Source organism: Magallana gigas, chromosome 7, assembly GCF_963853765.1.
Source record: "Magallana gigas chromosome 7, xbMagGiga1.1, whole genome shotgun sequence".
Classification (NCBI taxonomy): Eukaryota; Metazoa; Mollusca; class Bivalvia; order Ostreida; family Ostreidae; genus Magallana; species Magallana gigas.
This window is the reverse complement of record NC_088859.1, coordinates 22,988,720-23,002,922: the sequence shown is the minus strand read 5'-3', so window position 1 is coordinate 23,002,922 and position 14,203 is coordinate 22,988,720. Positions and strand designations below refer to the sequence as shown.

The window sequence follows — 14,203 nt, the reverse complement described above, 5'->3', positions numbered from 1 at the left end:
AGAAATGGAGAGAAAGAACAAATCTTTGCTCCGGCGAGATTAGAACACACAGTCTTTGCAGGTGTCTCAAAACATGGCTGAAGCGAAATAATTCCCGAATTTGTCTTTGAATTTTGGGAGTTTCCGCCCGGGAGAGGAGCTGAGTTTTTGTATGAGATGAAAAACAACGTGTAAGATGTCTGACTATTCAGGTTTGGTAACAGTGCGAGGTCATTTGAAATATTGATGCGTGTTTGTGTCTGGAGGGGGATGAAAAGAACCCGAGCTTGATTTTCGTCTTAAATAAATAGAATTTTGAGGTGTGGATCTCGGATTCGGTTAACAACAATTAGGGGAAGTCCTAAAACAATGACTGATGCATTTTACCCATGTATTTCAGTGTTGAGAATGTTTTTTCGTGTCATTTACTATTATGTTTGACTGTTTTATTTCAGCAGGATTGATAAAATCTTTATAAATGTAGAAATAACGAAATCAGTAACACGTAAATTTATTCGGTAAAAATTTGATGACAATAATTTCCACAGTTCAAACATTCATAAGTAGTTCACACGCTATCGTAGATACAGACTAAACGGAAAACAAGAAATATACATGCAACAGAAATATTACGCGGCTGCTTACATCCCTTGTACTGTGTAAATTATAAGTCCTCGTACATGTTATACTCGCCGTTTGATCTCGGGAATTTCTTCTTAATTGTTCAATCCGCTGCATATTTCACAGACAATAAGAATGGGGTCCGAGGTACATTTACACAAAATTTCATTAGGATTGAGTAAGGGGTTCGGGAGTTAGAATTTTTTTCTACAGTACATGTCAAGCACGCCAATCGAAACTCGAATGCCCAAAAATTCATATCTCTCTTAAAAATAGGTCTGGTCATTAGTAGAGTAATCTAGAAAATAAAGGTTCAAGATGACAGATCTTGTAAAATCAGGCCAGGTAAACTAAATGGTTTTGTGAATAGGAAGAGGCGGATGGGGGGGGGGGGGGGGTCGGTGCGTGTACTGTGTAAATTTAATTTCCAGGTATAGGCAATAAGCGCCGTTTAATTTCAGGAATTTTGTCTTAATTGTTCAATCTGCTGCATATTTCACAGACAATAAGAATGGGGTCCTAGGTTCATTTTCACAAATTTTCATTAGGATTGAGTGAAGGGCTTGGGAGTTAGAATTTTTTTTATAGTACATGTCAAACACGACAATTGAACTCAAATGCCAAAAACTTCATAACTCTGTAATTAATGAGCGAATTGGTCTGGTAATTAGTACAGTAATCTAGAATGGTAATTAGTTAAAATTAAAGGCCCAAGATCAAAGATCAAGTAAAATCGGGCCAGAAAAACTAAATGATTTTATGAATTGGGAGGGGGGGGGGGGCGGTCGTTGACTGCTATATTAAACGTAGAATATTAAATTCTAAATATCACATATTACACAATTTCTAAATAAAATACATATGTTAGAACAATATATAAGCGTTGTTTGAAAGATGTAACTATTGATTTTTTTTACATCTATTTATTCTTAGGCTCAAACACTCATAAATGGGTGGTCAGTTTTTAAACCTTGTCGCAGTCACCCGTTCGTTTGTATAGTTACGTGTATAAACTTCGGAGGCTTTTCTTAATCCCGACAGGCAACAGATTTGTATCAGTATATAGACATGCACAAAAAAAGGAAAAAGTACACCATCTTTAATAAAAATGACTTTTTAGCGTTGACTTCCAATCAGTAAGAAGACAATCATTTAACAATGAATTTCAAATTATTTGAATCCTTAGACATTATCCCGTAACTTGATATGAAATATGTATAATTTTTGGACGCCAATGTACATTTAGCTTCTATCCAATTTACTCCACGTTACCTGTACTAGTTCTTATTCAAATGCTAAAATATTTGTACGAGAGAGAGAGAGAGAGAGAGAGAGATTACATAGCGTGTTATAATGTTCAGGAAATCAATATATAAGCAACCTATGTCAATAAACGCATGTATACATGCATGTGTGTATCTATATATGGGATTAAATACTAAGCAGTCCTCCTTTTTAAGCCGAGTAGAATAACGTGGGTGCATTGCTGAATGTTGTGTGCATACAGTCATTGAGATGGCGGCATTTCTTTGATGCCGGCAAAGCGACCCAGCGAACTCTAATGCGGTCGAACTGCAGGGGCACTTCGGCGGCATGTCTTTGATGTCGGTGATGCGACGAGCGTCGTAATTTAGAGAGCTGCTGACAGAAAAGAGCTCTATATTTGTACTAAAAAGAGCCGCTATTTTTTTTTATTTATGACAAAAATAAAACGGAAAACATTCAAATCCATCATTTTAAAGATAAACCCATTAATCAAAACACAAATAAGAGAGAAAAAAGATTCGGCACTCAGGGACTGAACCCGGGTCGCCTGGGCACAAGTCCACCACTCTAACGACTGAGCTACGCAGACCCTCGCTTCAGAACTTTGGAGTCCAAAATCTCAAGAATGCGTGGATTGATTTTAAAACGAATTTCATATTCTGAAGTTTTGAGAGCGTCTCTATCGAATGAAAAAATAAAAAAAATTCAAATCCAAAAAATTTAAAAATTAAGGTTTTTCATTTCCTTCCGGTGACGACCGGAAGTGATGGCGGACATTTGGATATGCGAAGGGCACTGCGGCCGTTCACTCTCTACCTTCTCTGAAAATTTGAAAGTCATATCTTGAATACTTTTTGAGAAAAATTGTGAACAAGCAAAAACATAAAATCTTTAATATCTCGGTACCGGAAGTGACGACCAAAAAAATCTCGTGTAATTTTCTTACAAATTTTGTCATAAATAAGATCTGAAAGTTTCACGAAAATCGGCTGAAGCGTTTTTGAGAAAACGTGACAGAAAAAAAAAAAAATAATAATAACTAGACACGATCTCGTTGCGAGCAACGAGGAGGTCTTCCGTCCGCTGAAGACGGAAGACCCTAATAATAAAAGACTGTTTTTGTCTAAATCTTAATTAAAGAGTGTTTTTCAACTTGTACTACAGTCCAACACCCTTTTATGTTGAATATTTTAGTTAGAAGATTAGATAAAAAGGAGAGAAAGAAATAGAGAGAAAGAACAACTCTTGGCTCCGGCGAGATTAGAACACACAGCCTTTGCAGGTGTCTCAAAACATGGCTGACGCGAAATAATTCCCGAATTTGTCTTTGAATTTTGGGAGTTTTTGTATGAGATGAAAAACAACGTGTAAGATATCTGACTATTCAGGTTTGGTAACAGTGCGAGGTCATTTGAAATATTGATGCGTGTTTGTGTCTGGAAGGGGGGGGGGGGTGAAAAGACCCGAGCTTGATTTTCGTCTTAAATAAATCGAAAATAGAATTTTGAGGTGTGGATCTCGGATTCGGTTAACAACAATTAGGGGAAGTCCTAAAACAATGACTTATGCATTTTACCCATGTATTTCAGTGTTGAGAATGTTTTTCGTGTCGTTTACTATTATGTTTGACTGTTTTATTTCAGCAGGATTGATAAAAACTTTATAAATGTGGAAATAACGAAATCAGTAACACGTAAATTTATTCGGTAAAAATTTGATGACAGTAATTTCCACAGTTCTAACATTCATAAGTAGTTCACACGCTATCGTAGATACAGACTAAACGGAAAACAAGAAATATACATGCAACAGAAATATTACGCGGCTGCTTACATCCCTTGTACTGTGTAAATTTTAAGTCCCCGTACAGGCTATACTCGCCGTTTGATCTCAGGAATTTCTTCTTAATTGTTCAATCCGCTGCATATTTCACAGACAATAAGAATGGGGTCCGAGGTACATTTACACAAAATTTCATTAGGATTGAGTAAGGGGCTCGGGAGTTAGAATTTTTTTCTACAGTACATGTGAAGCACGCCAATCGAAACTCGAATGCCCAAAAATTCATATCTCTCTTAAAAATGAACGAATAGGTCTGGTCATTAGTACAGTAATCTAGACTTGAACTAGGTTGAAAATAAAGGTTCAAGATGACAGATCCAGTAAAATCAGGCCAGGAAAACTAAATGATTTTGTGAATAGGAAGGGGGGGGGGTTGGTGCGGGTACTGTGTAAATTTAATTTCCAGGTATAGGCAATAAGCACCGTTTTATTTCAGGAACTTTGTCTTAATTGTTCAATCCGCTGCATATTTCACAGACAATAAGAATGGGTTCCGAGGCTCATTTTCACAAATTTTCATTAGGATTGAGTGAAAGGCTTGGAAGTTAGAATTTTTTTTATAGTACATGTCAAACACGACAATTGAAACTCAAATGCCAAAAACTTCATAACTCTGTTATTAATGAACGAAGTGGTCTGGTAATTAGTACAGTTATCTAGAATGGTAATTAGTTAAAATTAAAGGCCCAAAATCAAAGATCAAGTCAAATCGGGCCATAAAAACTAAATGATTTTATGAATTGGGAGGGGGGGGGGGTCGGTCGTTGACTGCTTTATTAAACGTAGAATATTAAAATTCTAAATATCACATATTACACAATTTCTAAATAAAATACATATGTTAGAACAATATATAAGCGTTGTTTGAAAGATGTAACTATTGATTTTTTTTTACATCTATTTATTCTTAGGCTCAAACACTCATAAACGGGTGGTCAGTTTTTAAACCTTGTCGCAGTCACCCGTTCGTTTGTATAGTTACGAGTATAAACTTCGGAGGCTTTTCTTAACCCCAGACAGGCAACAGATTTGTATCAGTATATAGACATGCACAAAAAAGGAAAAAGTACACCATCATTAATAAAAATGACTTTTTAGCGTTGATTTCCAATCAGTAAGAAGACAATCATTAAACAATGAATTTCAAATTATTTGAATCCATAGACATTATCCCGTAACTTGAAATAAATACATGTATAATTCTTTGACGTCAATGTACATTTAGCTTCTATCCAATTTACTGCATGTTACCTGTACTTAGTTCTTATGTACTTTAGAGAAAGAGAGAGAGAGAGAGAGAGAGATTTTCTAGTTTTTTGTAGTGTTTAGGGAATCAGTATATCAGCAACGTATGTCAATAAACGCATGCATACATGCAAGCGTGTATCTATATATGTGAACAAATACTAATCAGTCCTCCTTTTAAAGCCATGTAAAATAACGTTGGTGCATTGCTAAATGTTGTGTGCATACAGTTATTGAGATGGCGGCATTTCTTTGATGCCGGCAAAGCGACCCAGTGAACTCTAATGCGGTCGTACTGCAGGGGCGCTTCGGCGGCATGTCTTTGATGGCGGCGATGCAAACTGCTAACAAAAACGAGCTCTATATTTGTACTAAAAAAGCTGCTATTATTTTTATTTATGATAAAAATAACACGGAAAACAATAAAAGCCATCATTTTAAATGTAAAATCGTTAAACAAAACAAAATTAGGGAAGAACAAATAATCGGCACTCGGGGATGGAACCCGGGTCGCCTGGGCACAAGTCCAACACTCTAACGACTGAGCTACGCGGACTCTCGCTTCAGAACTTTTGAGCTCAAAATCTCGGGAATGCCTGGATCGATTTTAACACGAATTTCATATTCTGAAGTGTTTTAAGCGTCTCTATCGAATAAAAACATAAATAAAATTCAAATCTAAAAATTTGAAAAATTAAGGTTTTTCATTTCCTTCCGGTGACGACCGGAAGTGACGGCGGACGTTCGGATATGCAAAGGGCACTGCGGCCGTTCACTCTCTACCTTCTCTGAAAATTTGAAGGTTCTATCGTAAATACTTTTTGAGAAAAATCGTGAACAAGCTAAAACGTAAAATCTTTAATATCTCGGTACCGGAAGTGACGATAAAAAAAAGCCCGTGTACTTTTCTTACAAATTTTGTCATGAATAAGATCTGAAAATTTCATGAAAATTGGCTGAAGCATTTTTGAGAAAACGTGACAGAAAAAAAAAAACAATAAAAATAATAGTGAAAAAGAAACAAAGCAATAACAATAAGGTCTTCCGTTGGAAACGGAAGACCTTAATAATAATAGAGGAAAAGAAACAAAGCAAAAACAATAAGGTCTTCCGTTTCCAACGGAAGACCTTAATAATAAGAAAAGTGAAAAAGAAACAATAGAATAATAGTAGGGTCTTTAGCTGAAGACGGAAGACCCTAATAAAAATAAAGAGATAATCGCAGTCAATCACTTTATAACTTCGGGTTTCGGTATTCCATATCGAAAACGAAAGTTCTTTGTTCAAAGCAGCCATGTTTGAATGTTGACTTATGACAAACGGGTCAAACTGACAAAGATAAATTTGCCTGTTGTGCAACAGCTTACGTACGAAGGGATACTTGAAACATGCTAATATATTTGTGCCAATTTCGTGAAGTAAATTGAGGTTAAATCTTTCAATGCGTTGACATTTTCACTCGTGACCGTGTTTTTACGTTGTTTTGAATTTGGTTTATGCTTTATGGAAATATCGCCTGTATTTTGGAATTTTTACGTATCGAATCAAATATTGGCTTCGGTAAATCAGACAGTTAATTGTTTACCTGCGCAAAATGAGCAAAATCTGATGCACTAACAACATATTATATTATTAATTATACTATACATTCTATTGGTAATTCGGTACGATCTCTACATTATGGTTGTCAATGATTATAATGAAACGTGTTTTGTAAGATGCTCAGCATTTTCAGTCTAAACAGAGATTGTTTTTGCTGCTACAAATATATAGGTTAATAAATTGTGAAAAATAAATTTTGCTCTTTCTTTATTTTTAATTTAGTGCCGTGTCTTTTGTTTTAATTGTTTACAATTTTCTCTTTACTAACTATATTCAGCTGTGTCAAGTTTCAAATTATAAGCAAGATACAGAGCTTTGCTCACAGAACTGAGGCCATGCTTTTGTTCATTTTGAATAGGAAATACCAAGTTATGTATCTTGCTAATAATTCTATGATTGACCCTGAAATTTTGATTGATCAATAGAAATGTCTTGCCAAAAGGATGATATTGCTGTAACTACTTTCTGGTGCACCTTCTTCAACGATGAATTGCATAAAATCTACACAAAGAAGATGGGTGAATAAGGCGAGCAAAATGCCCATATGAGGAATGATTAGATACTGCAAAATTAAAATATCATTAAATCTAATAATTGTTTTAAAAATAATTAAAAACAATGTATATTTAACGTAACATCGGTTAGTAACCCTTAAGTATTTCAAATACTTGTAATAGGTTGATTCAAACTGGCAAATGTGTCTCAAAACCTCCAAATAATGCCATTTTTATAACTTCAATGCATTTTCTTTTATAGAGTGGGTCTGAACTCCATATTTTTGGTATAGTCTAAATGCGGTTTAATGGAATTTAACACAGGGCGAAAAACAATCTTTAAGCAAGTCCGTAAAGGTGGCTTAAAGGAGATACAATCTTTAAGCCACCTTTAAGTCACCTTTAAGCTGAGCTTAATTCTTGCAAGTAGTTTTGTAATTTCTATGTTATCATAGGTGCACATCAAAAACTCAAATCATTGTTTACTTGGAGATATTTAATAAAGCGTTTTTCATCCTTATATTCGACATAATTCAATAATGACAAAGGGAAATAACTCTTTTCTATTTTCCTGTAAGTGATATATCTAAATGCTATAATTTTTCTAATTCAAACAATTTTTATTTTTTTCATAATTTATTTTAGTTTTCTGGCATAGTTAGCAATGAAATTTAAATAGACAAACAAGTATCCATCCACTTATATTTAATTTTTAAACAAAAAAAGTGTGATTTTCAGATGATAATTTCAGCCTTTGGTTTTTATTACCTTACATCTTAAATAGTATGGAAACATAGACATTTTATTCATTTTTTGATGAAATTCAAGTCCAATAAGTTAAAAAAAGTTAAGTTTTTTAACTTTGAACCCATAATTTTATTGGTACGGAGTTACCTTAAGTGGCATTTACGCTCCCTTTAAGTTGTCTTTAAACCATCTTTAAGTTCCCTTTAAGTCAGGTTTGATCAAACTGAACAATAAAAACATGTATTAAATGCAAAAGCTCTTTTATAGGGAGGGGAGGGGGTGATCCGCGTGATGATATAATTTCCAAGGAAGGGGAGGGGATGTTCCAGGCGGTTTTATTTTTCGTGCCATTAAACACATATCGCTATCATCAACACCGCTCCGATGGACACAGATTGCCGTTATAAAATTCTTTATAATTTTTTTTTTCAAAATTATTCAACATTATTGTAGGGGTGAGCGCAGTCTCTGTATCTAAATTTGTGTATGAAATTATATTTAATTATGTTTGTTTCCTATTATAAATTAATCGGTGAAATATCTCTCTCTCTCTCTCTCTCTCTCTTTCTCTCTCTCTCTCTCTCTCTCTCTTAGTTCATCCGGTTCTTAAACAAAATAAAGATAATGAACCAAAACTGCATGATTTAATTTAATAATCAGTTGAAGGTATGTATTTTTTTCAATTTTAATTATTTCTAGGTCTAATTCTAGATCTGCTAGATACATGTTAAAGATGAAAATACTCTCAACTGCCTTTGTTATATCGGGCAGGATATTACTGCTTTGTTTGTCTAGACATAGTTTTGTTCGTTTGTGTATATCTAATTAGAGTCTATTGTTTGTCCAACTTAAGAAAAACCCCGGAACTAACACAGAATACACAAGATATACACAACAGTTGTGTCTTGTGCCCAGGTGCATGTTTGTGTATATCTAATTAGAGTCTATTGTTTGTCCAACTTAAGAAAACCCCTGGAACTAACACAGAATATACAAGATATACACAACAGGTGTGTCGTGTGCCCAGGTGCAAGTCAGTGTTTCTAAAGGCATTGAATCTTAGTATGTACGTGTATACGATAATTCTAGTGAATAAAAGTTTATTTACATTTGTAATTCATTTTCAAAGAATTATTTCCCAACTCTGTGTTTTAAAATGTTACGTCTACAAATTAAAGATACATGTATGTAAGAGTAAAATCTAGAGGCTAATTAATTCCTGTATCGGTGATCATAAATAGGGGTTAATTGTTTAAATATATGTATAAGAGTAAATATGTCACATACCCGGCCTGGTACATCATACAATTGTATGTACAAGTATATGTATACATCATTTGCAATTGCCACATGCAGTAAATACATCACCCGTTATTGGTAATATTGTTTGTTATAGAATTGATAGTCTAAAAATCATGTATACAAGTAAATGTTTAAACATACTGGAACGGCGCCATGATCATGATAACCGGGAAAATTGCATAGAACTAATACCCTAATAGTTTCAATGCATTTAATAAAAGAAATAATTTCATATTCTTCCTTGCATTTCATTTAGCTGTGAATTAGATGAACGTTTATCTACTCGGTTTAAATTTATTTCCTAAATAAGCCTAACGGTTTCCATTATGGTATAATATATTTTTTTTTCACTGAAGACCAAGTTCCGTATTTCATTCTAAATATATGCATGCATGTAATTTATAAATTAGATATAATTGATTGTTACAATTTGAATGGAAGTCAAAATCTTTACAGGTAAAAAATACACATTGAATACATTGATTCAATATCCACTGATATATAGAATATAAAAACCTCCCTAGATATGTAAGAAGCCGTGGCGCAGAGGAAGTGAGGTGATGCTGGTAAACGAAGGGTCGCGGGTTCAATCCTCATCTTGGGCGCTACGATTATTTTTTTTTTCATTTTATTTTCTAGAACAAAAACCGTTTTTAATACCTTATCTTTCATTATCATATAGTTAATATATTTTGTTGGTAAATTAAGCACAACATTGAATTAAAAGATTTTTAATGGCTTAAAGGTGGCTTAAAGATGGCTTAAAGGTAGCTTAAAGGTAGCTTAAAGAAGTTTGGACATTAAGGACCTATAAGTTGTCCTTAAAGGTGGCTTAAAGGTGGCTTAAAGATAGTCTTTAAGCTGCCTTTAAGCCATCTTCACGCTTTCTTTAAGACATCTTTAAGCAACACATATAGCTTAAAGGTAGCTTAAAGGTGGCTTAAAGATCGTCTTTAAGCTACCTTTAAGCATCTTTAAGGAGAACTTAAAGATGGTCATTCATCCTGTGTAAACCGATTTTAATCAACAAAAATGTGGAGAGATGACCCACTATACTTTAAAATGTCATTTTGTAGCCCAACAATTGAACGTTTTGGAGAAAAAAATACAAGTCCGTAAATTCGTGGCCAACGTCTCATAAAGCATTTAAACAACACACTTTGTTGTGAATAAAATGGCTCAGTGGTTAGAACACCAGACATGTGGTAACTTGATAGAACATAGTTTTTTAGGTTGTAGGTTTTATACCACCAAAACTTTAGGATTACGGTAATTATTTTTTTCTTATCATTTTTTGAAAAATTTCAAACTGAATATTGTTAGAAATTACCCTTTTGTAAACTTGTATAAAACATATCAAATGTATTTAATTGAAAAAAGTGAAAAATTTGAAGTTGTATTTTACTACTAAACCAAACGGGCAGTTGTACTATCTTATTCCCCCATCTTCTTTTTGATAGTTTTTCGAACACAAGTATATGAAAACGACTCCTTTTAAACAGTTTCCATAGTCCTGACACGTTATTATTATTATGAGAATAAAAGCATTATCGCTGTTCTTAAAAATTATTGCAACAGAAAATCATCTTTGTTTGTAGACATTTTTTGTTTTTTAATAAAGATGAAAATAATGGGTAGGCCTTGGTACAATAGAGCGACATGCCTGCCAATACATTGATTTGAATTATAGCTCTTTAACATATGTGACAACATTTTTCAGTGAAGTTTATTCTTCAATCAAGTGAGTAAGGATATGAAACGTCATACGAAATGAATTCATGCCTGGTAAATGGTAATCGTTTATAATGGAGATGGCCAATTAAATTTTTTAATGTTTTTAATTTGAGGAATTGAGCGCATTTATTCTGAAGCATTGAGGTTCACTTTTCTTCTTTCACATATAGGATTTTTAAAAATAAAATATAATAACTAGATCGTTCTCGTTGCGAGCAACGAGTGGGTCTTCCGTCCTATTTTTGAATAAATCAGATAAAATCCTTCACTTTTAAGACTAATTTGTTAATCAACGCAAAAAATATTTCGGCACCCAAAGCTTGAACCTGGGTCGCTTGGGCACATGTCCACGACTTTTGACTAACGACTCTAACGACCGAGCTACTCAGACTCTCGCTTCAGGACTTTGATGCTTAATAACTCGGGAACACATCAATCGATTTCAAAACAAATTACATATTCTGAATCAGTAAAAGTGTCTCTATCATTAGAAAAATATATTAAAAGCAAAAAGTTGAAAAAATAGATTTTTTATCTTTCCTTCCGGTGACGACCGGAAGTGACGGCGGACGTTTTTATGACCACAGGTAAAACTGATGTCTATCTTCACTGAAAATTTCAGCCCTATATCTTTATTCGTTTTTTAGATCTCTAGCCGACAAAATTGACTTTTAAAAATCGTAAACGGACGATAACTTCCGACCGGAAGTGATTATCAAAAAATTGAAACGGCGGTACAAACTTCAGATGCCGACACATCAACCCTTAAAATTTGAAGAAAATCAAATGAGCCATCTTCGAGAAATCGCCTGCATAAAATTTGTAAGACAAATAAAGAATAAAAAGAATAACTAGAGCAAAGCTCGTTGCAAAGCAACGAGTGGGTTTTCCGCTAATGTCGAAAGCAACGCTAGAAGTACGTCTAAGAAGCAGAGTTCTTAATCTAGAAACAAAGAAACCTAAGTACAAAATGATAAAAAAAAATCGAATGATTCTTGGTACAACTTAACATGATCCGAATGTTTTTAAGTACGACTTAACCATAAACCCTTAACCATTTCAAGAACGACTTAACAAAAAAAAAACAATGTGTTTAAGTACGACTTAACAAATTTGACTTCATTTTAGGTACAAGTTTTTAAGTACGACTTAACCAAAAACCCTTAACCATTTCAAGAACGACTTAACAAAAAAAAAACAATGTGTTTAAGTACGACTTAACAAATTTGACTTCATTTTAGGTACAAGTTTACTTTACCTTGAACTAACATCTTTTTTCTTAACCCAGAATGCAAAATTAAAATTTATGTAAAAAATCAATTTTGTTTAAAACATAATTCTGAGCAACTTTTCCTCTTCACTGCTTTTCAAAATTACTATGAACCAGACAACATTGAAATAGTGAACATTTCAAAGGGCCCCGCTTATGTTATTTCAGAGAATTCTGCTTTGACCTTGACCAATAACTTGAAATTTTTCCAGCTGGCATAGAACTTTTAATTCAATTTCATTCCCCTTAACATACATGCATTTTTGTTCAATCTGACCAAGATTAAGCATATTTGGAAAATAATCTACTATTTAAAACTAATTTTAAAAAGATCTGCTATGACCTTCACATTGACAGACTTGGTTCAAGGTCACTGCACGCCATTAACCAATAAACTCTGTAAAGGTAAAATATTAGCCAAATAGGGGCTAAAAGGAGAGTATATCTATGCTCTTAAAATATGGATTTTAGTGTGATCTGATATGACCTTGACTCTTCATCTACAAATATCATTCGAGGTCATTGCATATATTTTGAACAAAGGCATCATGTGGGTGAAGTATGAGGCTGAATGGAGCAAAGGGAGAGAAGATATACTCCGGACAAGGATTTTTAAAAATATAATTCTGGTATGACCTTCACAGTTTCTTTTCACTGAAAATAGGTTCAAGGTCACTACACACCCTTTCACCCTTTACTCAAAAGCTCTGCTTATGTGAAGTCTGAGCCAAATAGGGGTTAGTAGAAATTATATATGCTCTCAAAAAAGGATTTTTGCATGATCCGATATGATCTTCACCCGTTACCTAGAAATTTCATGCAAGTTCACTGCACATCGTTTAACCATAGAGACACTCTGTGAGTATTAGCCAGATTGGACCAAAGGGAAAAAAGATATGCCCCAGACAAGGATTTTATATATATAATTCTGCTATGACCTTAACCTTATACCTAAAAACATGGTTCAAGGTCACTGCACATCCTTCAACCAAAGGAACCCTGTGGATGAGGTATGAGCCAGATTGGGCCAAGGGGAGAGAAGCTATGCTCCTGTCAAGCCATCTCGGATGGACAGACGGACAAATTGATCACTAGAAGGCGCCCGCATAAACATGCCTTTTTATCTAATTTAAAATAGTATCCATGCTATCTGCCCATGGTGAATAGTCATCAAAACCATTCATCAGCAGAATTTGATTTCCCTCCTTTTTAAGGTGGTATGGGACATCTGTCGATATTAATGTGGATTAAAGTACTATATAATTGAAAACTTTTCACCGGTTTAGAATTTTCAAATTTTACAATATTTAACCAAAAAATAGCTTTTAAAAATATTTGAAAAGGTAAAAATTGTAAAAACCCCAGCGGGATTCGAACTCATGACTTACTGGTTCCTAGTAAACCCTCTAACCCACTGTGCTAAGGAGTTAGGTGACCATTTTTGAAAAGAAACTACATGTACTTATATAATTACACTTTATTTTATTGTTTATTTCGATAAACAATACGTCACAACATGGAAGTGTCCCATATCACCTTAAACTCGGAACACCTCTGACCTAATAAGATCGCCGCATTAAATACAAAGTTTGATTTAACTCTACTTTGTTTATCATCAAGAAATTCTGCATCCCTGACAAATAAAACTTTTCTGTATAATGAAATACCAATTAACTGACTATTCGGACAATTGCAAGTTTATTGTCCCATTCCACAGCAACTATTTCCCTTGGCTTTGCCTCATTAAATAGTTGCTGTCTTGGGGGGACAATAAACTTGCTATTGTCCTCATACCCAGTAAATACTAAATAGGCATATAATATCCCATCCACCTACATTTCATGTTATATAACCTCCCGTTTGTAACCTTCAATTTCACTGTAAAGTCAACATATCTGTCATAGCCGCAAGTTTCACAATTTATTTCTGCTTCTCATGTACTTAAAATTAGGGGCCTTAATATTGCTTACCAATTCCAACAAGAGACATCCCTCTAACTATTGATAATCATTAAAATTCATTTCATGAATCTACGCAACAATGATAAACCTTCAAGTACAGTCACTCTCAATTTTACAAAAATATTGACGGTACATGTACT

The 14,203-nt window shown here is 34.0% G+C and overlaps 1 protein-coding gene across 6 annotated transcripts in view; it reads left to right on the top strand.

Annotated features, from left to right (window-relative positions):
- Positions 1 to 14,203, top strand: part of LOC105340715 (multidrug resistance-associated protein 1) — a 411,670-nt gene that overhangs the window by 345,245 nt on the left and 52,222 nt on the right. The window lies entirely within an intron of this gene.